Raw genomic sequence first — 13,314 nt, 5'->3', positions numbered from 1 at the left:
AAATGCTGACCTACACGGCTACAACGTCTTATGTTGCAGAGGAGTTTTCCGACCAGGAGTGAGGCTACGATCTACGCTTGGTGATTGCCCTATGGAGTCGGATGGACTCGCTAATCGTCTATGCTTCCGAAGCTTTATTTAGTTTATTTCTCATGAGTTGGCCTTCGGCCGAATTTATTCTATTGTAATAAAGACTCGATATGAGAATCGTGTAATAAATTCAGGTGTGATTGAACTTTGAATCTTTTCATCAATGTACTATGTGTGCCAGCATGATCTTGGGATGGTACAGCTACACAGAGACTTGACCGATTTTGGGTCGGGTCGCTACATGACATAACCTAGATTATTGTCAGTTCTGATTGAGCCAGCATTTTTATCCGGCCCATCAGGTAAATGACTTCTCTGTTATCTTCCTCCTGAGGGCTCCGTGGGCGCCAGCTTCTGTGTTTCTTCAAAGGGGCATTGTCGAACTCGGGAAGACCCATCTGAATAGGATCTGGAAGGGGGATGGCCTCCATGTAAAACCACTCTGAAAAGACCAGTCTTCGGACGTCTTCTTCGGGGTACCGGACAAGTATCCGGTCCCGACGATGTGCCATATTTCGGCTCCGCCCACTTGATATATTGACCCCTTCTGTGTACAGGGCACAAGGCAGAATAGCCTCTTCCACAGTTCGAAATGAGCTTCGCAGCCCAGAAACAGCTCACAAAGGGCAACATAACCAGCGATGTGTAATATGGAAGCGGGGTGAAATTATGCAACTGGAGGCCATAGAACCCCAGGAGCCCGCGGAGGAACAGATGGATTGGAAATCCAAGTCCCCTTAGTAAATAAGGGACAAGGTATACCCGCTCCCCCTTGGAGGGATTGGGGAAGCTCTCCACTTGCTCCCCGCCATTATAGGTGGCGAGCCCGGCTCGAACGGGGACCATATACACTGGAGGGAGAAATCCCTAGGTCTGTAACTCTACTAATTGGCTGTGCGGGACGGAACACTTCTCCCAATCACCGGGCTTAAGGCTACGGGAGCGAGAGGAGGAGCTGCGATGGCCGGCCATGTTGTAATGGATTTTTCCGAGCGCGCTCTGATGGATACTCGCCGTGGGAGGACGGTGTGGTCTGGATCTAAGAATCCCCGTCTCTTTAATAGACAGTTTACTTACATGGCTAGGGTGGCAAATCTAAAAATGCATGGCTCCTTGCATTCGCTCAACACATGGAAGATAGCCCTTATTGGGCGCGGAAGCCAAGAAGTTCAACATTTATGGGGAGCCGGACACTACTCAGCAGATATTCAGAATTTGGAGAAGAACCCGCCTTGCAATGCCAAAGACAATCTGCACGCCCTCATTGTCATTGAAGCCTGGTTCGGGGGCTACTGAGGGAGTCCTGGGTTAGGGGGTCTCCGGACAGCCTGACTATATCCTTTGGCCGGACTGTTGGACTATGAAGATACAAGATTGAAGACTTCGTCTCGTGTCCGGATGGGACTCTCCTTGGCGTGGAAGGCAAGCTTGGCAATATGGATATGTAGATCTCCTCCCTTGTAACTGACTCTGTGTAACCCTAGCCCCCTCCGGTGTCTATATAAACTGGAGGGTTTTAGTCCGTAGGACAACAACAATCATACCATAGGCTAGCTTCTAGGGTTTAGCCTCTACGATCTCGTGGTAGATCAACTCTTGTAATACTCATATCATCAAGATCAATCAAGCAGGAAGTAGGGTATTACCTCCATCGAGAGGGCCTGAACCTGGGTAAATATCGTGTCCCCCGCCTCCTGTTACCATCCGCCTTAGACACACAGTTCGGGACCCCCTACCCGAGATACGCTGGTTTTGACACCAACAGCGACCCTAATTATTATTCTATGTATTGGCGCTGACCACAAAGTCTAAGCCACTCTCTGCCTTACGCTTACCGTTGCCACCATGACCCACTGTATTATGTTGTTGTCCCTTTGCACTACCACTCTTCTTTCCCTTACCCGCCTTTTCTTCATTAGAGTCAGGGTCCTTGGTACTATCAGAATTGGCATATTTGATGAGACCTGCCATGAGCTCCCTTGTGTCATTGCAATGGCGCTTAAGCCGCCCCAATTTCTGCTTAAGGGGGAGGAAACGGCAATTCTTCTCCAACATCGGGACTGCTGAACTGGCATTGATACTATTCGATGAGTGTATAACAGCTGATATCCAGCGCACCCAATTGGTTGTTGACTCGCCCTCACCTTGGACACAAGAATCCAAATCCAGGATTGACAGGGGCTGCTTGCACGTGTCTTTAAAATTTTGGATGAAACGGGCTTTCAACTCTGCCCATGATCTTATGGAGTTAGCGGGCAACACTTTCAACCAAGTACGAGCCGGCCCGTCCAACATCATGGTGAACTATTTAGCACATGCAGCATCACTGACATCCAGCATCTCCATGGCCATCTCATCACTTTCAATCCAAGACTCGGGGGGATGATCCGCCATGTAATTAGGCACCTTACGAGGGCCCTTGAAATCCTTAGGCAAACGCTCGTTGCGTAGAGCCGGCGCTAAACATTGACACCCAATGTTCTAGATGTCACTCCTGCCTCCACAGATGTTGACGGATAAACTGGAGGCTGCTGTTGAGCCGCTAGCTGAGCCGCCAGCTCCGCCTCCCGATGTGTCCTGCCCTGATCCACCAAAGTCTGAGCATCAACACCATCGCTTGTCGGGTCATGCCCACGAGGCTGGTTACGGTGATGTTCACTGCTTGAAACTGCCAGTGAGTCAATGTGCCTGCTATAACTCCAGCTTGGACAAGGGGTTGAGTGAATCTGTTCACGGCTATACGAATAAGCCGCCTATTGAGCCACGGCCGTCTGAAGAAGTTCTTTGGCCCTCCGCATCTCTATCGCAGCTGGAGACTCGCCTTTAACTAGAAGAGCCGCCAATCGTGATGCCACATCGATCATGTTATCCAAAGGGTTAGAATAAAAACCCGGAGGTGCCGGAACACGCTGGGGTAGAGTCACATCCAAACGAGGCGGATCCATAGTATGCGACTGAACTGGTGCTCCAATCATGAGCAACTCAACCGCCCAGTTCACCACGGGCGGGTCACTGGTCCCTACCCCTGGCATGTTGAAAAGGTTTCTCGCATCGTACTCCAGAGGTAAGAGACTCTGGTGTCTCCTTCTCATGACTTCATTTGAAGCATTTTGATCCAAGGTGAGCCGGAAATAGTCTGCCTGAATCCATTGTGTCTCGGCGTCCAAAGCAGCTCGCTTCGTGGCCATCCTAGCGTTCTCAGCCGCTAGTTGTTCCTTGGCTTTAGTTATCTCATCTCGTAACCTTGCAACATCCACCTTATGTTGTTCCTGAGTGTCCAGGGTCACTTCCACCCCCATCAAAGTCACCAAACCCTCCAACAACTCCGTCAGAACCTAAGCCGGCGGGCTGAAAGAACAAGTGCTCCCTAGGTGGTTTTGGTAATTAATGTCAACATATCTCTTGTTGGACTAACATTTTTATCTAATATGTTTCAGATAAGTTCAACAGTGAAGTGGCATGGACTAGACGATGTGAAACCCCTTCAAAATGCTAAGGACAAAGGATTGGCTCAAGCTCAAAGCTCAAGACTCTACATTTTCCATTTTAGTGATCCAAGATCACATTGAGTCTATAGGAAAAGCCAATACTATCAAGGAGTGACGAGATGTTGCTTAATGAGGTTCTTGCTCAAATGCTTAGTGATATGCTCCAAAGCCCTCAACTACTTTCTCACATCCACATATGACCTAAACCAAAAGTCAAACTCGGCCCCACCGATTCTTCCTATCTAGCGCCACCGAGTTCCAAATGTCATAGCCACTGCCACAAACCCTAGGCAAATCGGTCTCATCAATAGGGATCTCGGTCTCACCGAGATGGGATTGCAAACTCTCTGTTGCCTATTGCAATACTTTCGGTCTCACCGAAACTCGTGATTGGTCCCACTGAGATTCCAATGTAAACTCTCTATTTTCCCTTCGTAACATTTCGGTCTCACCGAAACGAGCGATCGGTCCCACCGAGTTTACCTGACCAACTCTCTGGTTAGCTTATTACCAAAATCGGTCCCACCAAGTTTCTGTAATCGGTCTCACCGAGATTACATTATGCCCTAACCCTAATCATATCGGTCCTACCGAGTTGCATGTCGGTCCCACCGAAAACCCTAACGGTCACTAGCTTTGTTGAATCGGTCCGACCGAGTTTAACCATTCGGTCCCACCGAGTTTGGGAAGTTGTGTGTAACGGTTAGATTTTGTGTGGAGGAAATATATACCCCTCCACCACCTCTTCATTCGTGGAGAGAGCCATCAAAACAAACCTACACTTCCAACTTACTTTTTCTGAGAGAGAACCACCTACACTTGTGTTGAGACCAAGATATTCCATTCCTACCATATGAATCTTGATCTCCAGCCTTCCCCAAGTTGCTTTCCACTCAAATCTTCTTTCCACCAAATCCAAATCCTGTGAGGGAGAGTTGAGTGTTGGGGAGACTATCATTTGAAGCACAAGAGCAAGTAGTTCATCATCAACAAACCATTTGTTACTTCTTGGGGAGTGGTGTCTCCTAGATTGGCTAGGTGTCACTTGGGAGCCTCCGACAAGATTATGGAGTTGAACCAAGGAGTTTGTAAGGGCAAGGAGATCGCCTACTTCGTGAAAATCTACCGTTAGTGAGGCAATCCTTCGTGGGCGATGGCCATGGTGGGATAGACAAGGTTGCTTCTTCGTGGACACTTCGTGGGTGGAGTCCTCTTTGGACTCACGCAACCGTTAGCCTTCGTGGGTTGAAGTCTCCATCAACGTGGATGTACGATAGCACCACCTATCGAAACCACGACAAAAACATCTGTGTCTCCAATTGTGTTTGAATCTTCCAATCCCATCTCTTTACATTCTTGCAAGTTGCATGCTTTACTTTTCGTTGCTCATATACTCTTTGCATGCTTGCTTGATATGTACTGTGTTTGTTAAACTTGTGCCTAAACTCCATTTCAACTTAAGAAAATTAAAAACTGCAACTTTTAGCACTTAGTGTCTAATCACCCCCCCTCTAGACACCTCTTCTCGATCCTTTCAATTGGTATCAGAGCTTTGGTCTCCATTGCCTTGGTTTAAACACCATTGGAGGAAGATGGATGAGTCTACTTTGGGGAGTCTTAGACGTAGAGTGCCTATTCTTGATGGAGAATATTTTCATGAGTGGAAAAATGAAATGCTTGAGAATTTCAATGAATATCATTTGAGCAAGTATATCGCTAGCCCTTGTGCACCTCATGTTGATCCCATGCATCCTACCCTTGATGAGTCAATTGACATGATTCGCATTCTTAGAACTGTTAATCTTATCACTAGAGGCTTGCCTAGAAACTTGATTGGATGTTTGCCTACTCTTAAGTGTGCCTACACCATATGGAAATTTCTTGAGGAACTCTTTCCAAATTATTCCTTGAAAGATCTAGATGAAATTCTCCATAAATCCATTGCCTTGATTAAGATGAATTCCAATGATCCCAAATTTGGTGACTGCTTATTTGAGCTCACTAATCTTAGGAGTGCCAAAGGAGATGTTGGAATCATTAGCAATATCATTTCCAGAGCTCTTAGAATTCATAAAGATAAATATAGAAATGATCATTTATCTAATGAATTACCCTCTCTAGGAATTGATCAATCACAAGATGATGTTGAACATGGATACTTTGATGAGGATGATGATGACAGTGACTATGATCCTAATGATGCAATGAGACACTTTGGCCTTATGGCAAATCTTCGCGTTTACATGGCTGGAGGAAAGGAATGGGTCCTTGATAGTGGATGTACTGATCATATGACCGGAGATAAAGATATATTTCGTGACCTTGCTGAAAACGACGGCCCTCGAAAATATGTCACCTTTGGTGATAACTCAAAGGGTAAGGTGGTTGGCCTCAGTAAGGTGGCCATCTCACATGATAGCTCCATACAAAATGTCATGCTCGTTGAATCTCTTGGCTACAATTTACTTTCAGTATCTATACTTGCTAATTTTGGTTTCAATGTTCTATTCACTGAAGTAGATTGCCAAGTGTTTCGAAGAGATAATCATAAAATAGTCTTTACTGGTATACGCAGAGGTGATCTTTACATTGTTGATTTCACTACAAAGGCTCAACCTAGAACTTGCTTAATTATGGCAGAGACGATTAGGTCATGTTGGTATGCGAAACCTTGACAAGCTTATTAAAGAAAATCATATCCTTGGCGTTAACGATGTCATATTTGATAGGGATAGACTTTCCAGTGCTTGTCAAGCAGGTAAACAGGTTGGAGGAAGGCATCCCGTGAAGAACATCATGACCACAAGGAGACCACTCGAGCTACTTCAAATGGATCTTTTTGGTCCTAACACTTACAAAAGTCTCGGTGGAAATTCTTTTGGTCTAGTTATAGTTGATGATTTTCAAGATTTACGTGGGTGTTCTTTCTTGATGACAAATCGCAGGTCCAAAAGATCTTCAAAAACTTCGCTAGGAAGGCCCAAAATCAATTTGAAGTGAAAATCAAGAAGGTTCGCAGTGACAACGGAACGGAGTTCAAGAACGCAAATGTGGACACCTTTCTTGACGAAGAAGGGATTTCACATGAGTTCTCAGCTACGTACACACCTCAACAAAATGGAGTTGTTGAGAGGAAGAACCGGACACTCATCGAAATGGCAAGAACGATGCTTGATGAGTACAAGACGCCAAAGCACTTTTGGGCGGAAGCGGTTGAGACAGCTTGTCATGCAACAAATCGCTTGTATCTTCACAAGCTACTCGGCAAGATGGCATACGAGCTCCTCGCTGGTAACAAACCACAGGTTGGATACTTTCAAGTATTCAGCTCAAAGTGCTACATTCTTGACAAACATCGTCGTTCTAAATTTGCTCCTAAGTCTCATGAAGGTTTTCTACTTGGTTATGGCTCAAACTCTCACACATACCGTGTCCACAACAATTTCACCCGAAAGGTTGAAGAGACGGTAGATGTGAAGTTTGATGAATCTAATGGCACACAAGTAGAGCAATTTCCAGTTGATGTAGGAGACAAAGACCCTTCAGAAGCAATCCAAGACTTGTCTATTGGCAAGATTCGTCCAATGGAGGTGAAGGAGAGTACCTTGTCCATCCAAGTGGAAGCTTATACCTCACGACAAGGTGAACCAAGAGTTGATATGGAAGCATCCACAAGTGGGACACATCAAGGTGAAGAAAACGAGGAAGTGCATCAAGATGAACGCCAACAACCTCCTTCTCCACCACAATAAGAGAATGACAACATCAACAACGAAGAAGGCCAAGAAGAAGAACAAGATGAAGAAGATGTTCAACCAAGATCCAACAATAAGCTTTCACGAGTTCAAGCAAGAATTACTAAAGATCATCCCGTCGAGCAAATCTACAATGATATCCAAACCGGGAGAATCACTCGCTCAAAAACTCGTTTAGCTAACTTTTGTTAACACTATTCATTCATCTCTAGCATTGAACCTATGAAGTTTGAAGAAGCATTGGAAGATCCGGATTGGATAAATGCCATGCATGAAGAGCTACACAACTTTGAGAGAAATCAAGTTTGGACATTAGTTGAGAAGCCCGACAAGAACCACAACATCATCGGTACCAAATGGGTGTTTCGCAACAAGCAAGACGAAGATGGTCCAGTCGTCCGCAACAAAGCACGCCTAGTCGCCCAAGGCTACACTCAAGTTGAAGGTATGGACTATGGTGAGACATATGCCCTTGTTGCTAGACTTGAGTCCATTCGCATCTAACTTGCCTATGCTAATCATCATGATATCACCTTGTACCAAATGGACGTTAAAAGTGCTTTTCTGAATGGTGAAATAGAGGAGGAAGTTTATCTTAAGCAACCTCCCGGATTTGTCAATCCTAAGAAACCTAATCATGTTTACAAACTTCACAAAGCTCTTTATGGTCTTAAACAAGCTCCTAGAGCATGGTATAAATGCTTGACCAAGTTTCTTATTGAAAAAGGCTTTGAAATTGGAAAAATAGATTCTACTCTTTTTACTAAAAGAGTTAATGGAGAACTATTTGTGTGCCAAATTTATGTCGATGATATTATATTTGGATCAACTAACCCTCATTTTAGTGAAAAGTTTGGAAAGCTAATGTCGGAGAAGTTTGAGATGTCGATGATGGGTGAACTCAAATTCTTTCTTGGTTTGCAAATCAAGCAAACTAAGGAGGGTACTTTTGTCTCTCAAACGAAGTACACCAAGGACTTATTCAAGAAGTTCAATATGTAAGAATGCAAAGGTATGACTACACCCATGCCTTCTAGTGGACATCTTGATTTAACCAAAGATGGTGAACCGGTTGATCAAAAGGTTTATCGCTCTATGATTGGTTCATTGTTACATCTATGTGCTTCACGTCCCGATATTATGCTAAGTGTGATCTATGCACGATATCAACCCGCTCCTAAAGAATGTCATATTAAGGTCGTGAAAAGGATAGTGAGATACTTAATCCATACACCAAATTTTGGCATTTGGTATCCAAAAAGGGCTTCCTTTTATCTTGTTGGCTACTCCGATTCGGACTATGCCCGTGACAAGGTTCATAGAAAGTCCACTTCGGGTACTTGTCAATTTCTTGGTAGATCTCTTGTGTCTTGGTCTTCTAAGAAACAAAACTCAGTATCCTTATCCACCGCCGAAGCAGAATACATTGCCGCTAGATCATGTTGTGCTCCATTACTTAGGATGACCCAAACTCTTAAAGATTATGGGATATATGTGAAACATGTTCCATTACTTTGTGACAATGAAAGTGCCATTAAGATTGCTCACAATCCCATGCAACATTCTCAGACTAAGCATATTGAAGTTCGTGATCATTTCATTCGAGATCATGTTTCCAAAGGGGACATTAATCTTAAGCATGTTCGCACCGATATGCAATTGGCGGATATATTTACCAAACCACTTGATGAGAAAGTGTTTTGCAGGTTAAGAGGTGAATTGAACATCATTGATGCTTCAAACATGGAGTAGGAACTCCATTAAATCCATGCAAGGAATGAGCCTATGACTAATCCTTGATATTTCTCTTATTGTCAGGACCCCGACTCAATGCCACATCGATCTAGCATGTAACACCTCATATCGCCTTGCGGCCTCACGCACGGTATCCCCACGGGTGTCGCCTTACCTTTGCCCGGGACCATTTGCGCATTTTGGCACACGTATATGATGGTGTCGCTAGCATCCATATGATAAAGAGCCCGGGCTGACATGGCTAGTCGTAAACCCAAAGTGGCACTAACTTACAGGGACAGGCATTCATGATCCAGCATCGAACGTGTCGGTCATCAGCGAGTGAATCCAGGCTGTAGCACTGGGCTAACAGGACTCCGGTATTCATCGCGTGACATTTCCCCGAAGGGACAGACACATGATCGAAGAAGGACACATGCCGGCCTGCCTAAGTGTTCCGGAGCAGTAGCAAGCTACCAGGGCTCAGTGGAAGCACTAGGAGACATTTCCCGGTAAGAGAGGCTACTAAGAATAAACAACTAGATAGTCAGATCCCACACATAGCAATACACATTACACGTATGCATAACATGCAAGTATGTGCTGTACAACATGGCATCACAGCATAACTCAACAATCATATAGATAAAGGCTCAGAAGAGCCATCATAGCATTTATTGCAAACAGGGGTCACAAGACCCATCATACAGAGCATATAAGCAACAAGCGGAAGCATTACATGTCTGGGTACAGACATCTACAAATGAAAAAGGCTGAAGAGCCTGACTATCTACAATATCCGATCAAGATCGTAGCTGAGGTACTAGCTACTAGTCGAAGTCCACGAGAACACTAGTAAGACCGAAGTCTCCGCTGCAAAAACATAAATGAAGCAACATGAGTACAAAGGTACTCAGCAAGACTTACATCAGATCCTAGCATACATGCATTTGTGTCAAGGGGGTAATGTGGAGTTTAGTTGCAGCAAGCCAGCTTTGACTCTGTGGCTATCCTGTTCTACGACTACCTGAAACTCTTGAGGTGAGACGACGTACACGAGTCCACCAATCACCATTCAATACACTACTATGGATTCATCCCCGTCTCCCTACGAGAAGGCCATCCATAGCACTCACACTTGTCTTGAGCATTTTAGAGTATCCACTTCAAGTTGTCTATGTACCATGTAAGCATCCAAGAAGTCCATAACCGCGGACCCGGCTATTCGAATAGATCATGTTAACCCTGGAGGGGTGTACTTCTTCACACACGCTCTCGCCACTTACCGCCATGTACACGTCATGTATCTCGGCAACCTTCAAGCGGAAGCCTGGCGAGGGTGTCGGCCACGACCTGACTAACCACACAAGACTCTAGTCCAGGTTTATCGCCTATTCGGGTTCCATCCGCAAGGAGATCCGGCCGGGGTGTCGCTCACGGCCCCAAACGATGTGTACAGGGTTCCCGAGCCCACCATCCGGGTGCCACTCGGTACACCATGCCACGTGTGCCTAGTCTGTCCCAAGCCCACCCTGCCGGGTGCCACTTGGTAGAAAAATAGCACTACCTACAAACACCAGAAACTAGTTGCGACTCCTGGACAGAGACCAAGTTGGTTAATAAGTCGAGAGGGGTCGAGTTACCGGAACCCAATGTGTGGTAGTATCGAGTCATTGGACAACATACATAGAACTCAGTGCTTAAGGACGGTTCCAGTGAGACAACCCACCATGTACTCCTACATGGCCTCTCACCGCTACCTTTACCAAATCGTGTTCACACACTTCACTCTCAGCATCAGAACATATCGTAACACTCCAATTCATTCCCAATGAACCAGACCCGACACAACTCTAAGCAATAGCAGGCATAGCATGGTAGGAACACAACAATGGCTTCAATCAACTCCTACACATGCTAGTGGGTTTCAACTATTTACTGTGGCAATGACAGGTCATGCAGAGGAATGGGTTCAACTACCGCAGCACAAAGTAGCAGATGAATCGTTGTTGTCCTAATGCAATAACTGAGAGCAGGAGCGAGAGAGTAGGGTTTTATCGAAATGAACAAGGGGGTTTGCTTGCCTGGTAGATCAGCAAGGAAGGCACTGCTTCATAGATAGGCACTCTGGAACAGACTCCGGAGCAGGACCTATCGAGAAGGAACAGTGTCGGCAATCAAAACACAATCATATGCAACAATATGATGCATGAACATGGCATGTAGATGTGATGCTGTTTGAGCTAATGCAACTAGTAATCATTTGGTTTGAAGTCCATTTGAACCAAAGGTTCAAATGCATCTCCAAATTAAGCTCCTATATATGCCATAATGTGTTTTCTCATCTTCAGCATGTATAAGTTGGTTTGTCATGCATGAAACTAGTACAGATGGAAAGATTGCATTTTTTTGATAATTTTTCATATATAATTTATTTTAATCTGAGCTACGGTTGAATTGATATGAATTTTTGAAGTTTAAAACAATTTCTGGAATTTTCTGATTTAATTTAAATCCAGAAATCATATTATTGCGCCAGCATGACATCAGCACGACGTCAGCGGTCAACTGGGCTGGTCTGGGTCAAACCTGACGTGTGGGGTCCACACGTCAGTGACAGGGGGGTTAAACAGGGGTTAATTTAGTTCTAATTAAAAGTTAGTGGCGCTGGGGCCCACTGTCAGTGTCAGGGGGGGTTAGTTAACGGTGATTAGCACTAAGCTAATCACCTGCCGACGGGGCCCACTCGTCAGGCCGGCGAGGTCGTCGGCGGCGACCTCTGGACGCGGCGGCGTCCGCGAAACAGACCACGGGGGCGGCGTCGGAGAGCACCGGGGCGTAGCCCGGGCTCTCGCGCATCTGGTAGGGCAGGTGGAAGTAGCGGGGGAGGCCGGAGCTCGCCGGAGCAAAGCTCGCGGCGGCGGCCGGAGCTCGGCTTTGAGCGGGAACGGGCTGCGGGGCACGGGGAGGCCACCTGAGGGGCTCGGCGGCACCCTCGTGGCACTGGGAGCGCAATGGAAGGCTCGGTTTGGGCGGAGGCGGGCCGAGACGGCGACGGCGACATGGACGGTGGCGAGAGGCTTCGGCCGTGGTGGGGAACGGTGCTACGGCGCGCGGGCAGTTAAACGGAGAGGGGGAAGCGGTGGCGGAGCTCACCGCGGTTGCAGCGGCAGTCGAAGTGGGCTCGGGGACGCACTGAAGCGGCCGGAGCATCGATGGGGATCCACGGCGGCCGGCGATGGAAAAGACGACGGCGGCGGCTCCACGGGGCGTCCGGAGGGGCACGGCTTGACGGAGAGGTGGTGGACGACGTGGCGGGGCTACCGGACTCGAAGCGAGGGAGAGGGGGAGGTGGTGGCCACGGCAACAGCGAGCGGTGGCGTCGGTGGCATTCGGCCATGAGAGAGAGAGAGAGACAGAGGAGAGGACGAGGGCGAGGGAGAGTGCGAGGGGGTCGGGGTGGCTGCGTGGCGTCGTCCGGGGCATCCAGACAAGGAGAAGAGAGGCAGGCAGGCAGGGAGGGAGGTGGCGTGGCGCGGTGGCGCGCGCGCGCGCCGGGCACGCTCCCCTCCCTCTGTCGAGGACGAAGACGACAGAGGAGGAGGCGGGCTGGGCCGCCTGCTGGCTGGGCCGGCCTGCTGCTGCTGGGCTGCACAGGGGGGGAGCCCCAGGTAAGCTTCTCCTTCTTTTATTTTTGTTTTCTATTTTTTTCTGACATTTGTTTTGATTTAATTAAAATATTAAATCATTTAATTACCTTATGCCAATTTTTGCAAGAGCTAGATATAATATTCCAGAGCTCCTGTATAAATGGCATAATTTTTGGACCATATTAAAATATATAACTAATATATTTCCAATGCAAATATTTATCGAATTAATCCAAATGGCCAAAATAAATATCCATGAGCTCCTAAAAATATTGTTTTGATTTTTATCTCTGTCCAATATTTTCAGAGAGCAACATGAGCATTTTCTTGGACCCTTTTGGAGAAATTTTTATTTGGGTCATTTTCAAAAATGATTCTGAGGGTTCCACCAATCCTCATTTCAAATTTAAATGAAATTTAAACATGATGCACAAATGACTAGCTAGTCTAGGTCATACCAGACTAGGGATGTGACAACTCGCCCCCACTTGAAAAAATCTCGTCCCGAGATTCAAGGGTTGACGGAAAGAAAGTGGGGTACTCCAGTCGAAGACGATCTTCTCGCTCCCAAGTAGCTTCTCTCTCGGAATGATGAGA

This window comes from Triticum aestivum, chromosome 4A (assembly GCF_018294505.1).
Source record: "Triticum aestivum cultivar Chinese Spring chromosome 4A, IWGSC CS RefSeq v2.1, whole genome shotgun sequence".
Lineage (NCBI taxonomy): Eukaryota > Viridiplantae > Streptophyta > Magnoliopsida > Poales > Poaceae > Triticum > Triticum aestivum.
This window is presented reverse-complemented; position numbering follows the sequence as displayed.